This window comes from Amia ocellicauda, chromosome 6 (assembly GCF_036373705.1).
Source record: "Amia ocellicauda isolate fAmiCal2 chromosome 6, fAmiCal2.hap1, whole genome shotgun sequence".
Taxonomy (NCBI): Eukaryota; Metazoa; Chordata; class Actinopteri; order Amiiformes; family Amiidae; genus Amia; species Amia ocellicauda.
The window spans coordinates 12,088,817-12,103,410 of record NC_089855.1 but is presented as its reverse complement, the minus strand read 5'-3'; the positions used below and the strand labels follow the sequence as shown (position 1 = coordinate 12,103,410).

The following is a 14,594-nucleotide window of genomic DNA, read 5'->3' as shown; positions in this document are numbered from 1 at the left end:
CAGGTGCTGGCAAGGTGGGTCTGTTTTTCTTTTCAGGGGGCCGATGTTCCGGGCTCTGCAACTCCTGCTTTCACTGGAGGAGGGAGTGGGGCTTCTGCCCTGGCTCCAGCAAGGGGAGGGTTGGGGGGTGCTTGGCTATTTTTGGCTTCCTCCAGAGAGGAGCCAGTGCTCGGTTTCTTGGCAGTTTTTTCCTCCCTGTCCACCCTCTCCTTCCAGACATTCTCCCCCCTCCCTTAGTGGTGTTTTTTGGGGGAGGGGGTGTTCTGGAGCCAAGGCATATACCTGTTCTTCTTCTCCCTGTCCCTCCTCCTCCTGTGCAGTGTCTCCCTCTTGTTCCGGCTCAGGGTCCGGAACTGAATTACTTGACTGTGAGAAGGTAGACCAGACTCTATTTGCGTACGCCCGGGGGCAGTTCTTAAACGTATGGCCATCCCATCCGCAGAGGTTGCAGTGTGTCTTTTCTCTGCAGGCCTGTGTCAAGTGCCCTCCCTTACACTTGCCGCAGGCCACTGCTGTGCACTGGGCAACAACATGGTCTCGGCCCTGACACCACCTGCAGAGTTTTGGCATCCCGTCATAGTAGCTCAGCCCACTGGCTTCCCCTGTTTCTATTGTACTGGTTGTATTATCCTGTTCCTCTAGGCTTTCTCCTTGCCCCTCTGGTGGATCTCCAGATTGATATGATCTCTCATTAGGACCATGCCCCTCCATGTGATGACCTTTGTGTCCAGCTCCTGCTTGTTAAACAGACAGATGTTCCGACCCTCCCACAGGGCCTGTTTCACCGTGCAGTCAACATGCCTTCAGCACCTCAGAGTTTATGTTGTCAATCATAGGAGCCAGACCCTTCAAACGGAGGGGCAGTCCTTAAATATATGAGCCTCTGTCCCCCTTCCCAGGTAGCCCTTGTAGGGGCAGGTGTCAAACAGGGCTAAACCCCTTCTGCACATGAACACTGGAGTGGGGAGACACTGACTCACAGCCATCCAGGAGACATCTTTCTGCGTATTTTTCTGCAGGTTTCGTGAGGAAAATCTTCTATTCTGCTGGTCTCCTGGGTAGATCTCATCTGACGACAGAGTCCCAGGAGACCAGCGAGGCTTCATGGAGACCTACTTCAAGTGCAAAGGCTCGGAGCACCCTGAAGAACAGCGGGGATCCCACGAGTGCGGCCTGGTGTTTGCTGGCAAAGTAAAAGCGGTTCATGAAACTCACTTTCTTGGCAGCAGCCTGGATGTTCTTAACCACATATGCCAGCCCCTGTGCCCAGTAAAATACTGTTTTGTATTTTAATTAAATAAAATATAGTCCTGGTCATCAGTGGTCCACTCATTGAACCAGTGCACTGTGATTGCCAGGTCATGCCTGTAAACAGATGCATTGTGGGATACTCATTCAAAAGTACCAGTCAGTGGCCACCAGCCGCATTAAGTACTGCAGTGCATCTCCTCCTCATGGACTGCACCAGATTTGCCAGTTCTTGCTGTGAGATGTTACCCCACTCTTCCACCAAGGCACTTGCAAGTTCCCAGACATTTCTGGAGGGAATGTCCCTAGCCCTCACCCTCCAATCCAACAGGTCCCAGACGTGCTCAGTGGGATTGAGATCCGGGCTCTTCGCTGGCCATGGCAGAACACTGACATTCCCGTCTTGCAGGAAATCACGTCCAGCGAAGCTGGGTTTGTGCCCATAGGCGACGTTGTTGCCGGTGATGTCTGGTAAGGACCTGCCTTACAACAGGCCTACGAGCCCTCAGTCCAGCCTCTCTCAGCCTATTACGGACAGTCTGAGCACTGATGGAGGGATTGTGCGTTCCTGGAGTAACTCGGGCAGTTGTTGTTGCCATCCTGTACCTGTCCCGCAGGTGTGATATTCGGATGTACCGATCCTGTGCAGGTGTTGTTACACGTGGTCTGCCACTGCGAGGATGACCAGCTGTCCTTCCCGTCTCCCTGTAGCGCTGTCTTAGGTGTCTCACAGTACAGACATTGCCCTGGCCACATCTGCAGTCCTCATGCCTCCTTGCAGCATGCCTAAGGCACGTTCACGCAGATGAGCAGGGACCCAGGGCATCTTTCTTTTGGTGTTTTTCAGAGTCAGTAGAAAGGTCTCTTTAGTGTCCTAACTTTTTATAACTATGACCTTAATTACCTACTGTCTGTAAGCTGTTAGTGTCTTAACGACCGTTCCACAGGTGCATGTTCATTAATTGTTTATGGTTGATTGAACAAGCATGGAAAACTTTGTTTAAACCCTTTACAATAAAGATCTGTAAAGTTATTTGGATTTTTACAAATGTATCTTTAAAATACAGTGTCCTGAAAAAGGGACGTTTCATTTTTTGCTGTGTATATTTATTTTGCTAACTCCACATTTAACATTTCTATTTATATGTAACATTTATATTTATATTTAGAATTTATATTCATATTTAGCGTTTATATTTAGGCTAATATTGACTGCCAAATTATTTACATTTCTACCATCCCCCTGCTAGAAGCTGTGAACTTACCTTGCAAGCCCTCAACAAACATGGTGTGATGAGGAAGTTGCATCTTTTGGGGGAAAGCTCTGGTTAAATCAGGCGTGTATGTATTGCAATGAGCCGGTACTTAGAAATACTGATCGCTGATTGGTGTGTGGTTTATTGTGTGGCTTACGTCAGCACATAAAAGTGGACATGTTTCCTATACATCAACCAGTTCATAATCCATCTACTTACATTACCCTGAATGCCTACAGCTTCCAATTTGGGGATCGGTCTTTGGTGTGGAACCTTGTCAAAAGCTTTTTGAAAATCAAAGTATATCATATCATATGTTTTCACATGATCTACAGCTGTAGTTGCGTGTTAAAAAAACTCCAATAAATTAGTAAGACATGATCTGCCTCGTCTAAACCCATGTTGACTATCTCCAAGAATATGGTTTTCATTAAGATGCTCCTCTATTTTCTGTCTAATATTTTTTTCCAACATTTTACAGGTGATGCAGGTGAGACTGATTGGTCTGTAATTTCCTGGCTCATATTTGTCCCCTTTCTTGTGGATTGGTGTGACATTTGCTGTCTTCCAGTCAGTTGGCGCATCCCCTGTTCTAAGTGTCATTTGGAATATTTGAGTTAGCGGCCTATATATAATTTCCCTCATTTCTTTAACTTGAGTTCTGTTGGCCCAGGTGATTAGTTTGTTTTTAATTCTTCTAGTCCCTTTAGTACCTCCTCCTGATATTTTCTGATCTCTCTTAGGGTTGCCTGGACTGGCTGTTAACCTGTGGCATGTTATCCATTTTTTGTTTGTAAAAACCTCTGTGAAATACTCATTTAGAACATTTGCCACATCTTGTCCGTTTTCCAAGATACTTCCATTTTTGCCCTTTATCTGTTTCACTTCCTCCTTTATTGACCTCTTAGTGTTGTAGTATTGAGAAAAGCTCTTTGGATTAGTTTTAGCTCCTAGAGCTATGTTTCTTTCTATTTCCCTCTTTGCTTTCCTGATCTCTTTCTTAAGATCTCTTTGCAGCTCAACGTATTCTTTGTATTTTATTTCGTCTCTATCCCTTTTGTATGCGCTATACACCATTTTCTTTCTCTTGATGTTTTTTGCATACCTGTATTAAACCATTTTGGCCAATGTTTTTTGGTCCTCAATTAGCTAAGTTTTGGTACAAATTTCTCCTAAGTCTCAAGTAGTATATTCTTAAAATATAACGATCCATTTTCAACTGAATCTGTATCCAGTGTGCTCCAGTCTAACTCTTCTCCACCTCATACCTTCAAGGTTTGCTTTTCTAAAATTGTAGTTCATTGTTTTAGACTTGGTCCTTGATTTTTGAAAGAATGCTTCAAAGATAACCATATTGTGATCACAGTTTGCATTGGTTCTCTAACTAGTGTCCCTCTGACTCTATCTTGCCATTTGAAAATATCAAGTCAATGCATGAACTTTCCCTGGTTGTTCCCTTACAAATTGAGTTAGAAAGCAGTCATTTACCATGTCAACCATTTCTATTTCTGCTTCTGTAGTTCCAACCGGGCTTTCCCAGTCTATGTTTGGGAAATTGAAATCTCCTATGATAAAAGCCACATCCTTGCTACAGGCAGTCCTGATTACATTGTACAATGCAACATCTTTCTGAATATCTGAGTTGGGTGGTGTGTAACACACTCCTACCACTAATCCTCTAGATCTTTTATTCATAAGTTTAACCCACAAAGATTCTGTTTCGTTACTTGGATCTAATTAATCTCAATGTAATTTCTGACATATAATGCTACCCCACCACCTCTTTGATTTTGCATGTCCCTCCTAAACTGTGTGTATCCTTTCAACTTGTATTCATCCCCATAATTTTCTGTAAGCCATGTTTTTGTCACTCCTACAACACCATATGTCCAACATCTTGTTCCTTATACTTCTGGTTTCTCAATTACTCTGCACATATGCTCTCCCAATGCATTAGCCCCCCTTCTGTTTAGATGTAGACCATCTGGTTTGTTTAGGTCCCATCTATTCCAGAAGAAAGACCAATGCTACATTAATCTAAAACCGTCTTCAACCACGTGTTCCTTGGCCAGGGACGTGGTACCGGTAGTATTTCAGAGGAAACTACCGTGGAGGTTCTGTTGTTTAATTTCTTTAGTAACTCTTTAAATTTGTCTTGCAGAACCTCTGTCCTACCTTTTCCTATGTCATTGGTTCCAATGTGGACCATGACTAGTGGATTCCCCCCGGCTTTGACCAGTAGACCGTCTACTAGTTTAGGGAGATCTGCAACCTGAGCACCAGGCAGGCAAGATACCATGTGGGTCTCCTTATCACTAGAACACACTGTGTGATCTACACCTCTAAGAATTGAGTCTCCTACTATAACTACCTCCCTCTTCTGGGGGGGTAGAGTGAGCACCATGGTGCTCTGGTACTCAACTGCCCACCCATCACCCTCTGAGTTGTCACTGTCCAACTCGGAGTCCAGCAGTTGGAACCAGTTGTGCATTTCTAGCTCTTGGGATGTCTCTAAAGGTTGTGTGAAAGAGGAACACATCTTTTTTAGTCCTTCTGGAAAGAGTCGGACATCGGCCTTGTGCCGAAAACAAAGTGCTTGAAAATAAGCATTGACAAAGAAAATGGCAAGTTAACGGTCAAATGTAAAATGACTGTTATATTACTCAAAACAAAATTGTTAATATCTGCAAAGCTGAAATTATGTAATTCAGAACCTTGAAACCTGTTTAGTGCCTCTTTCCACTGGTGAAGCAATCCGTATTGGTGAACTTATTTCTTAGGAGTGTAGTGATGACTGACCACTAGAGGGTACACCAGTGTAACTAGAGATCAATGTTTTCAATGGCGGAACCCACAAACATTTACTTTCACCAGTGAATTACTAATTCTGCTCCTTCTACCAGACACTACAACTTACCACAAGGCCATTTAGATGTAATATATAATAGAAACAAATCAATTTGTTGGTCTTTTGTTGTGTCCTTTTTGTCTTTTTGGGTACCTTACAGTGTATGTTTTTGTTTCTGTTTGGAAAAACAATAAGCAAAATTGTTCGACCAGCAATAATTATGATCATTATGGTTTTTTTTTAGGTGGTGCAATCCATTGCAGGCTGGAGTGCTGGAACTGCATTTATTTTTAAACTACCTGTTATACAAAAGCCAGGTCAATATTTACCTTGCAAAGGACATTTGATTCGCAAAATCACACACTGTAAAATACATTACTGCATTAACCTATTTATAGATACCAGCGTGGTCAAGTGGCATGATTCTAGTGATGCAAATGTGATGCGATCAGAGTTGGCTGGTTTTGTCTTCTAAGTCTTTGCCGCAGTCGTGGACTCAGCAACACTGTCTATCAAGGAGTAAGAATATGGAGTGAGAAACACTAACACTCAGACTTGATTACAATGACTGGAGTGGTCACTGGAAGAGTGGTATATATCACAGTTTTAACCATTGTTATCATTTAATAATACAAGTAATAATTTATATAATAATAATAGCAACTTAAAAACATAGTCATAACAGAGATTAGTGCCGTCCCCACTGGTGCTGTAACTGGTGAATCCAAAAAACTACAATCAATTTTGCAAATGCTTGCTTTTAGTAAATGTAATACAATAATCAGTTAGGAAATAGAGGAATCCATGTAAACATTTAGATAGACTCATAATAAGCTTCCTCAGATGGTGCCTCGGAAAACCGTCCAGACTGACTTCTCTGGATTGAGGAATTTCTCTGAAAAGAAAGAACATATGAATGAACACATGAATTGAGAGAAAGAAAGAAAGTTTTAATATTTGCCGAATGCAATCAGAGTACTTAGGCCTAGAACCAAAAGTCATATCTTTGACCTACTCAAGAAATAGAAATTATAAACTTGTCCCTATTGTGTTTTTATTTATGAATAGTAGCCTCTGACAGAAAACGAAACTGTGACTGGGAAGAAGTCTGTCATTAGCAATTAGGTGGGAAGTCAAAGTTTTAATTTGAACTCTTAGTCAGAGAAAAGGGGGTGTTTATGCTTCATATTATACACCCTCCAAATGTATTCATATGCTAAATAAACTAAATATTGACTTAGCAACTCAGAGCAGATTCAGTATACTCAGTATTCCATACTAATCATCATAAAGTAATTAATTTTAGGACTTTCCAAAAATAAGTGGATGTTTTATCGAAAACGCCTCCTGTTGGTTTAATCAAGGATATCCAAACAAGGCCACTGTGCTCTATAATTTACAGACATGGGTGATTGCAGGGAATGTACGCCTGTGATTTTCTCCTGTGTTTATGTGATCAAAATATTCTGGCTCCCTGATTGGTTGACAGGTGCAGTGAAGCGTCAGGATGCGTGGTAAGTGGAAATTACCATTCAGGAAATTTGGACACCAGCGCTATTTCCTGAGAAATTCATGATATTATTTTCAAAAACAGAAAGATTACAGTACCCTTTTCTGTCCATTATTGATGTCTTGCGATATTCTTTTTTCTAAAAGGAAAGGGGGAACATATAACACCTGTTATAAATGTATTTCTGGTTTGCTTGATTTATTACCAAGCAATTGGTGTATTCATGCTTAACAATAGCGCTATACTGAAGAATGGAGCAGGCTGGGTAAAGATTTTGTTTCTCAACACTTGTATTATGCTGAGAAAAAAATCCTTCCCCAAACCAGTCTCTTTCTTCAATGTATTGCCTGATTGTGTATCTTTATTATATTCCTTGTTTATATGTAGTTTACATTTCTTAATTGTCTGTTAGTAATATTTTCAATAAGATTGACTGTCAGTGTATGCAGAATGTTCATATTTGAGTACATATACATATAAGAATATATACACACAGATCCCAACTACAGGAAGATAAGCATTAACAAAGTAATGTAGAAGTATGCAGGGTTCACAGATTACATTTGAAATTAATATGACTTCTTACCTTTAGATTTTAGTATGCAGTCTGCGAATGAAACGCCCACAAAGACCACCAATAATACTGCAAGGAGACCATAGCGACCAATGGACCATATGAAGAAAATTATTTCTGGGGTTAAAACAAGAAGCAGGAAACTTAATTATATATTTGCCCCCTCTGTAGTGGAGATATTTGTCATCTCCAGGGCTGAAATGTAATTTGTTATGTTTAACTAAATATATTCTGATTTTGAAAACTTAGCAAAATACAATATGAGTTATCTGTTCTCTTCCCAGTAATCCTCACATTAGATATTTCAATTGGAAATTTTGAATTGTATTTAATTTTAATAATGCTGAATCCTGATGGGACCAGGGTCTAATTTGTTTATTAATATTTATTAATTAATGGGTGTACTTTATAATGTGCTAAATTAGCACATTTATTGCCAGAAACCCAGCATCTGGTGATGTCTATGGGTCCCAGACTTCAGGCAGTCATTGACTGCAAAGGATTTGCAACCAATTATTGAAACTCACAATTTAATTCATGATTATGTTAGTTTGTCCAAATACTTTTGAGCCCCTAAAATTGGGGAACACATATAAAAATGGGTGTAATTCCTACACTGTTCACCCAATTTGGATGTAACTAATTAAAGATGAAAGTCTACCCTTAAAGCACATATTGACCGTTTCCTTTCAAATCCATTGTGGTGGCGTACAGAGCCAAAATGATGACAGTTGTGTCACTGTCCAAATATTTATGGACCTAACTGTATATGGTAACACCAGGTGCTCGGAGACAATTGAGAAGTCTGAACTTCAACTAACCACAGTGATTGTGTGAACTCGCTGAATGCACACATTTACAGAAACAAGCACAACCCTGCCTCCCACTTTGTTTTCTCAATATTTTACCTTTTGTATGTTCAGATGAACCTCTGTTTGTTACAGTTTCATTTGTGTATTGACTTACAGTTCCTGCAATGAATTTAGAAATAAGAGTTAGTAACTTCGTTTTCTTGTAGAATATGCAGCATAATATTTTTCTTATATTTATGAATGTCACCCTTCTCTATCAACATTCTCAGAATCATCAAAATTATTTGTGTCACTTAATTTTCAATTAATGTATTTAACATTTAATTACTTAAGGCAGAACCAATGTAGTATAAGATATGTCAAGATATGTATAGAGAGAAAAAAATATATTTTATAGCTGCACATTCAGTTATTTGGTTTTTAGACCAAATAAAAATAAATAGTATAATTAAAAAAAATAGTTTTATTGAATCACATCACAACGCATTTTGACAAGGTATATATTGACAGAACAATATTCTGGATAATCTTTCTCACAAGTGTATTGTATTGTACTGAAATAGGTAATTTATATATATATATATATATATAGACCTTAATCTCTTAATTTTTTTCCAGAGTTGTATATATATATATAAAATTACCTGTTTCAGTACAATACAATACACTTGTGAGAGATTATCCAGAATATTGTTCTGTCAATATATACCTTCATTCCTTCACTTTCGTAGATTTAAATGTCTATAAAAATGTCATTAATTAAAAATGAATGTAATGATTGTTTAGATCAAGATATACATTGATATAATAAATAAAAAAAGTGATTCCCTTACCTTTTATGCTAGTCACACAATGCAGGAATGTCAGGCAATAAACAACTTGTTGCTTTGACATCTTTGGTAAGATGTTTAGTATTTTGTTTTATTTAGTTGTGTTTGTCGCTGTTTAGAAAATGCAAGTGATGCTTGTATGATTTCCCTTTGATTTGTTTGGAATGAGTTACTTCTGCTTTGTGCTGAGTTTTGGTCAATACAAAGGTTTATTATTGGTCTCTAAAGGAGAACAAATTCAAAAACAATTTTACAAAAAAAATAATCTCTTGTGGTCCACTTGTATGTGTTTTTTTTTTTAAATAAATAAATATATGATTAGAACAATGACTATTAAAACAGACATATGATATAGATTATTTTAGATGAATACTTCCTGTACAGATTAATCAATTTCATTGGTAAACCAACACCAGCAGTACAAGCTAATAAATGTTTGTTTCGGTCTCATTATGAGTATGAAAAGTAGAATTACATTAAAATGTAAGATATAACAGGTAAATATTCCTAATGAATTTAAGTAATTTAGGTAATGTCGGCATTATATATGTGTATATATGTGATGAATACAATGTGTAATTTTAAATGTAATGAGTTACATGTAGTCAATGTACACCATGTGGATTAGTATATTGAATATTGAATATATTTAAGCCATCCTTCTAAAATGTGTACACTTATAATATGTACAGTATTAATATTTATATATTGATTATGTTCCAGTCGCTTTGGGCACCTGAAAGCACTGCCACGTCACTTAACTCACCAAAAACTCTTCCTGGCATATTTCACTTTATTTCATCTTTAGTCGGCATACAATCATGTGAAAATATTACGTGTTTTCCTTCCTCATCTATAAGGGTAATTCCACCCATTTAAAGAGGAAATGAAGATCCTAGTGCAGCTGGTAACATATTTGTGTTGCAAATATAACAATTTACAATAGTGGACATACATTTATAATTTGTATTAATGAACTGATGTTTGAATATCATAGGAATAACACATGAATACCGTATGCAGTTCATCTGAGTTCTGCCTATTAATCACATTATCACAATGTTTGATTCGGTGTTAGGGATAGGGTTATCAATGTGAGTGGAAGTGCATGAGGCATTCATGTGTTATTCCTTTGGGTTTCACACTAAGAATTGGTGCTCATTATTGTAAAATGTGACCCACATATAAAAGAGAAAGATTTCAGTGATTGGATGACAAAAAAAGATTGACTGACATCGACTATTTCCATTTTATGTTAAGGCACATTTTATATAACAACATTTTAATTTTATATATAAATAAATAGTATAGGCTAGGAACAAATTAATTGTTGTGGCGCTGCAGTTGTAGTATGCTGACAATGACTGTGTGAAGCTGAATCAGCAATGCTCTCTTTTATGCACTTCTGTGATAAATGCTAATTAACCATGGGACCTTAATTTATAAGTGTTTTTCAGTGCATTTATAGATATGAACCTGATTGAAGGCAGAATAAGCTTGAGTATAATAGTGTAAATCATGTGCTTGATTGAATTTCTCACTGTACTATTGTCTCTACAGATGGAATATCGATTTCTGATGCAGTAAACATATCCTAGATGAGGAACTGCTTAATTTCACTTTCATTCCTTAATTATATACTATGGTTCCTTCAATGTGTGTCAGTCCTATGTAATGAAGTCTTGAAAATACCAAACTAGACGTGTGTAAGATTGTGTAGGAGTTGCAGCTGATTTTAAAATAACAAAAAAGATTGAGGTTAAATGTACAACTTTTTAATAAAGGTATAACAAATATAAAGGAAATGTAAGGTTTTGTGCTGAAGAGTTCTTGTAGAGTTCGTAGTCATAATTAACAGAGGTTTAGCACTTTAGCGCCTGGATCACTCCTTGATTCCTACTGTAATAATTAACTTGCGCACTTTTGAAATGCAGTGTCTAAGGTTTGAAACGGGCTCCTTTCTATTGACAGTCAATCTCAAACCAAGCTGTAAGTCCTTCTTCACTGACCATGAAAGATCCTCTGATAAGTTACTATTGACATTAATCTGATACAGCAATAATGGAAATCAATTTCAATGAGACAACAAAAAAGTGGAGTATCGCCTTAATGGAACAAGACAGCTGATAAGAAGTCTCCATTTGTGAAAACCTGCAAGACAATAGCAAGCATAATCAAAACGATTGTTCCACAAAGATGAGAGTCATGAAAATGTGAAATCAATGAGAGAATCCCTTTGACTTGGACCTCACTGCACTGGTAATGGAAAATGAAACCAGCAACAAACATGCAGTGGGAGATGATTAAAATGTTGGGCTGCAAATGCAACCTTGGTTATCTAAAATGAGGAAACAGTTCCCAAGCGATTATCGGACCCCACCTTCACTAGGAAGCTCTTGAACAGCTTTATAGCAAAGCTGCTGATAGGCCCCTGCATGTTGTGAGTCACTTGGCCCCCCAATCCTGTTTTGAAATTAAAGGATTCAATTATGGCGAAGTGTTTCCTGAATGGTTAATAAGCCCAGTCCTGGATCTGCAGATCACCGAGGAACCAATGAGAAATTCCTTTTGTTATTTACATCCTTCCCCTGCTTTCCATGTTCTCTCTTGTTCAAAAGTCCCATCACCTTAGTTACAGGTAGGTCATTCGTAGGTTGCCAAATCATTTTATGATCCTTACATGTTAATCTCAGGCCTAGACCAAATCAAAATTTTGACCAACCCACAATATTCAAATTACAAACTTGTACCCTATCATGTTTTATTAGCAGTAAGAAGCGGCAATAAATTTACTGCAATAGGGTACAGGTCTATGTTCAATCTGTGGGAAGGTCAAAGTTTTGATTTAGCACTTTATTTGAAGAATTGATATGCAGTTTAATGTCAGAAGTTTGGGAAATAAAATAAAACTGTACATAATCAAGTTGGAGATGTATATTTTTAGGCTTACCTGTATGGGTGCTTAATTGATTAGAACATCTAAAATAAATATGGAACAAAACATTAAATGAATAATGTCTGTTTTAATCATTCCACAGCTGCTTGGAGATTTGATCTTAGTATTGAGATCATCTTCTGCTTTAAATTAAAAAAAAAGTTAAATTAGTAAATATTCTGTATGCATTCAGGGGACACAGAATCCAAAAATAACATAACAGACATCTTATTCTCCTACTCTCATTTTGTATGCTCCACTTGCAAACTGTCCCTGCTCTGTACCTATTTGAAAACACATTTTCTTGTTTTTCATTCTCTTCCCTGTCTCCTCTTTGCTTTCTCTGTTCTCTCATCTGTCCCTAAATTACTTTAATTCTCTTAGTTACTCTTCTACCACAATGGTCATGCTTTATATATACTCTTAAAGTATGCGACCAGCTATACTTAACAACCTAATTTCTCAAGAAGTTTGTAATATTTATCTTACTACTACTACTACTAATAATAATAATAATAATAATTTTCCATTGTATTGCTTACCATGTATTATAACCCCAGACACATATCAAGTCCCAGATCAAATCAGTGAGTGGTGACTGCAGCTCAGTTATTTGAAACCTGTCTGGATACCTTGTACTTTGTCAACAAGTTTAAAGTGCACATTGTCAGAAATGTCTTTACCAATAGTAGTTTGGATATTTAAACTTTTAATAATGTCTGAGAAGACTTACCCATCACAGTCAAATTTATAAAATGTCCCCTGGCATTGATGTCAGAACATTTTGCAGTACATTGATATAGCCCACTGTCATTCAGATAAAGATTCTGTATTTCAGTAGTTATCAGTCTAGATTTGCCAACTTCCATATCCTGTTCAGATAACTGTGTGAGGAATTTACTGGGATTGGTAAGTTTGATGCATGTGTTGGAAGCAGATATTCTACACCACATGGCATCAGGGATATCACAGTCACTTTTATTGTACTGTATAGTGCATTTGAGAACCACAGAGTCCTGTTCTTCTTTAAGGACTGTCAACCTTGGATATTTAACTTGCAATGCTGTAAAAGATAGGAAAACAGAGTTTGTTTGTTTGTTTTGTTTGTTTCTTGTCTGTTTGTTTTTGGTGGATAATCTTCCTGGGTAAGGACAGACACCTTTTGAAGTTCAAAACATTGACTCGTGTGAGAAAAAACAAGAAAAGAAAAAGGAATTTCGCTGCAATGGTAGTCCTAACAATTTATCTGGTGTGCTCACCTCCATCCCCAACTACCTGAACTTACACACTCGTATTAATTTGTGAAATATTTAATACGTAAGCTGATACCACTAACTGGTATGTAATGGCAGCTTTCAGTATAAAGGAAATTGTTGACTATATAGTGAAAGTAAAATCCAAACATGATTTAAGTGAAGTTCAAAAATCTTTTTTCAACTTTTTAAATTACTGATAACTTAAAAGGCACTTGATAGGAAGTGGTTATAGACATGGTTATAGATAATCAACAATAATTGTTTTTTAACTGTAAAATGGAATTCAGTTATTCAAAATTGCAGTGAAAGTTCATTTAAACATTGAAATAAAAATGTTCTTAGCCCAAACTATTGGACTTAGAAGTGTACTCTTGCTTATTAAACAGAAATAGTTTTCATATAGCAACCATCATTAAGCATTTTGCTTTCCAACTATAACTATATAGGAAAATATAATAATACAAATAAATTGTATAACTTACCTTTCAGCTGTGCCATGCAAAACATGAATATCACTGATGCGAAGACTAGTTTAATGCTAGCCATAGTAGTCATACTGACATCGTGTTCAGGAAATAAAGAGCTAAAAAAAGTTAAATATATATATATATATATATATATATATATATACAAAAATCTAAATAGTGTGTGAAACTTCCTTCTCACTGTTGGGTCTTTTCAAAGACATACTTTTATGTAAAGGCACACTAACAAGCTAACTGTGAGGCATCTTTAGATCTGAATGCATCTGAAGATGAAACCTAAATGATAAAAACACCAAGACTGCATCAGAGAAAAGGAGGTCATTGACAGACAAAGGAAAGGAAACCTCGTTTCTGCAATCTGAAGAACTATTAATAGCATACACACACAATTCATATATATTATTCACTTGTCCATCTATTTTACAAAATAAAACAAAAAAATGCATATATATATATATATATATATATATATTTTTTTTTTTTTTAAGTCTAATGGCAGAATTTGTTTCTTGCTTTCTCAGTGGCCTAACAGGCACATGACATATGACAGGAAAGAGACCGCTTGCGACACTCACTTATCTTGTAGAAGTGTGAAAACAGCCTCAGATAATTTGTCACAAACAGTGCAACACTTCCTTTAGAGGGGTGGGTGGTTTCAATCAGAAATGGTTTGTATGTTTGAAGGAAATGATGCGATGTGGTGTGGTGTGGCTTTAAAATACCAATTAGTTTACAGTGTGGGGCCCAGTTCTGGTCCTGCAGGGCTGCAGTCCAGCCTGGTTTATACATCTCTTTAAATTACCAACACTCTAAAACTAGGCACATGGGATAATGTGACTC

At 37.3% G+C, this 14,594-nt stretch overlaps 1 long non-coding RNA gene across 2 annotated transcripts; it reads right to left on the bottom strand.

Moving 5' to 3' along the window:
- Positions 1–5,941: 5,941 nt before the first annotated feature.
- Positions 5,942–14,324, bottom strand: LOC136750966 (uncharacterized). 2 transcript variants are annotated; one of them, XR_010816977.1, is made up of 8 exons: positions 13,752–14,324; positions 12,747–13,076; positions 12,029–12,153; positions 9,082–11,229; positions 8,345–8,407; positions 7,449–7,553; positions 6,961–7,001; positions 5,942–6,247 (listed from the first exon to the last, which is right to left on the bottom strand). It is a non-coding gene; the product is annotated as an uncharacterized LOC136750966 (long non-coding RNA). The 2 variants fall into 2 exon arrangements; XR_010816976.1 differs by having other exon boundaries at positions 12,029–12,156; positions 13,752–14,321.
- Positions 14,325–14,594: the final 270 nt, after the last annotated feature.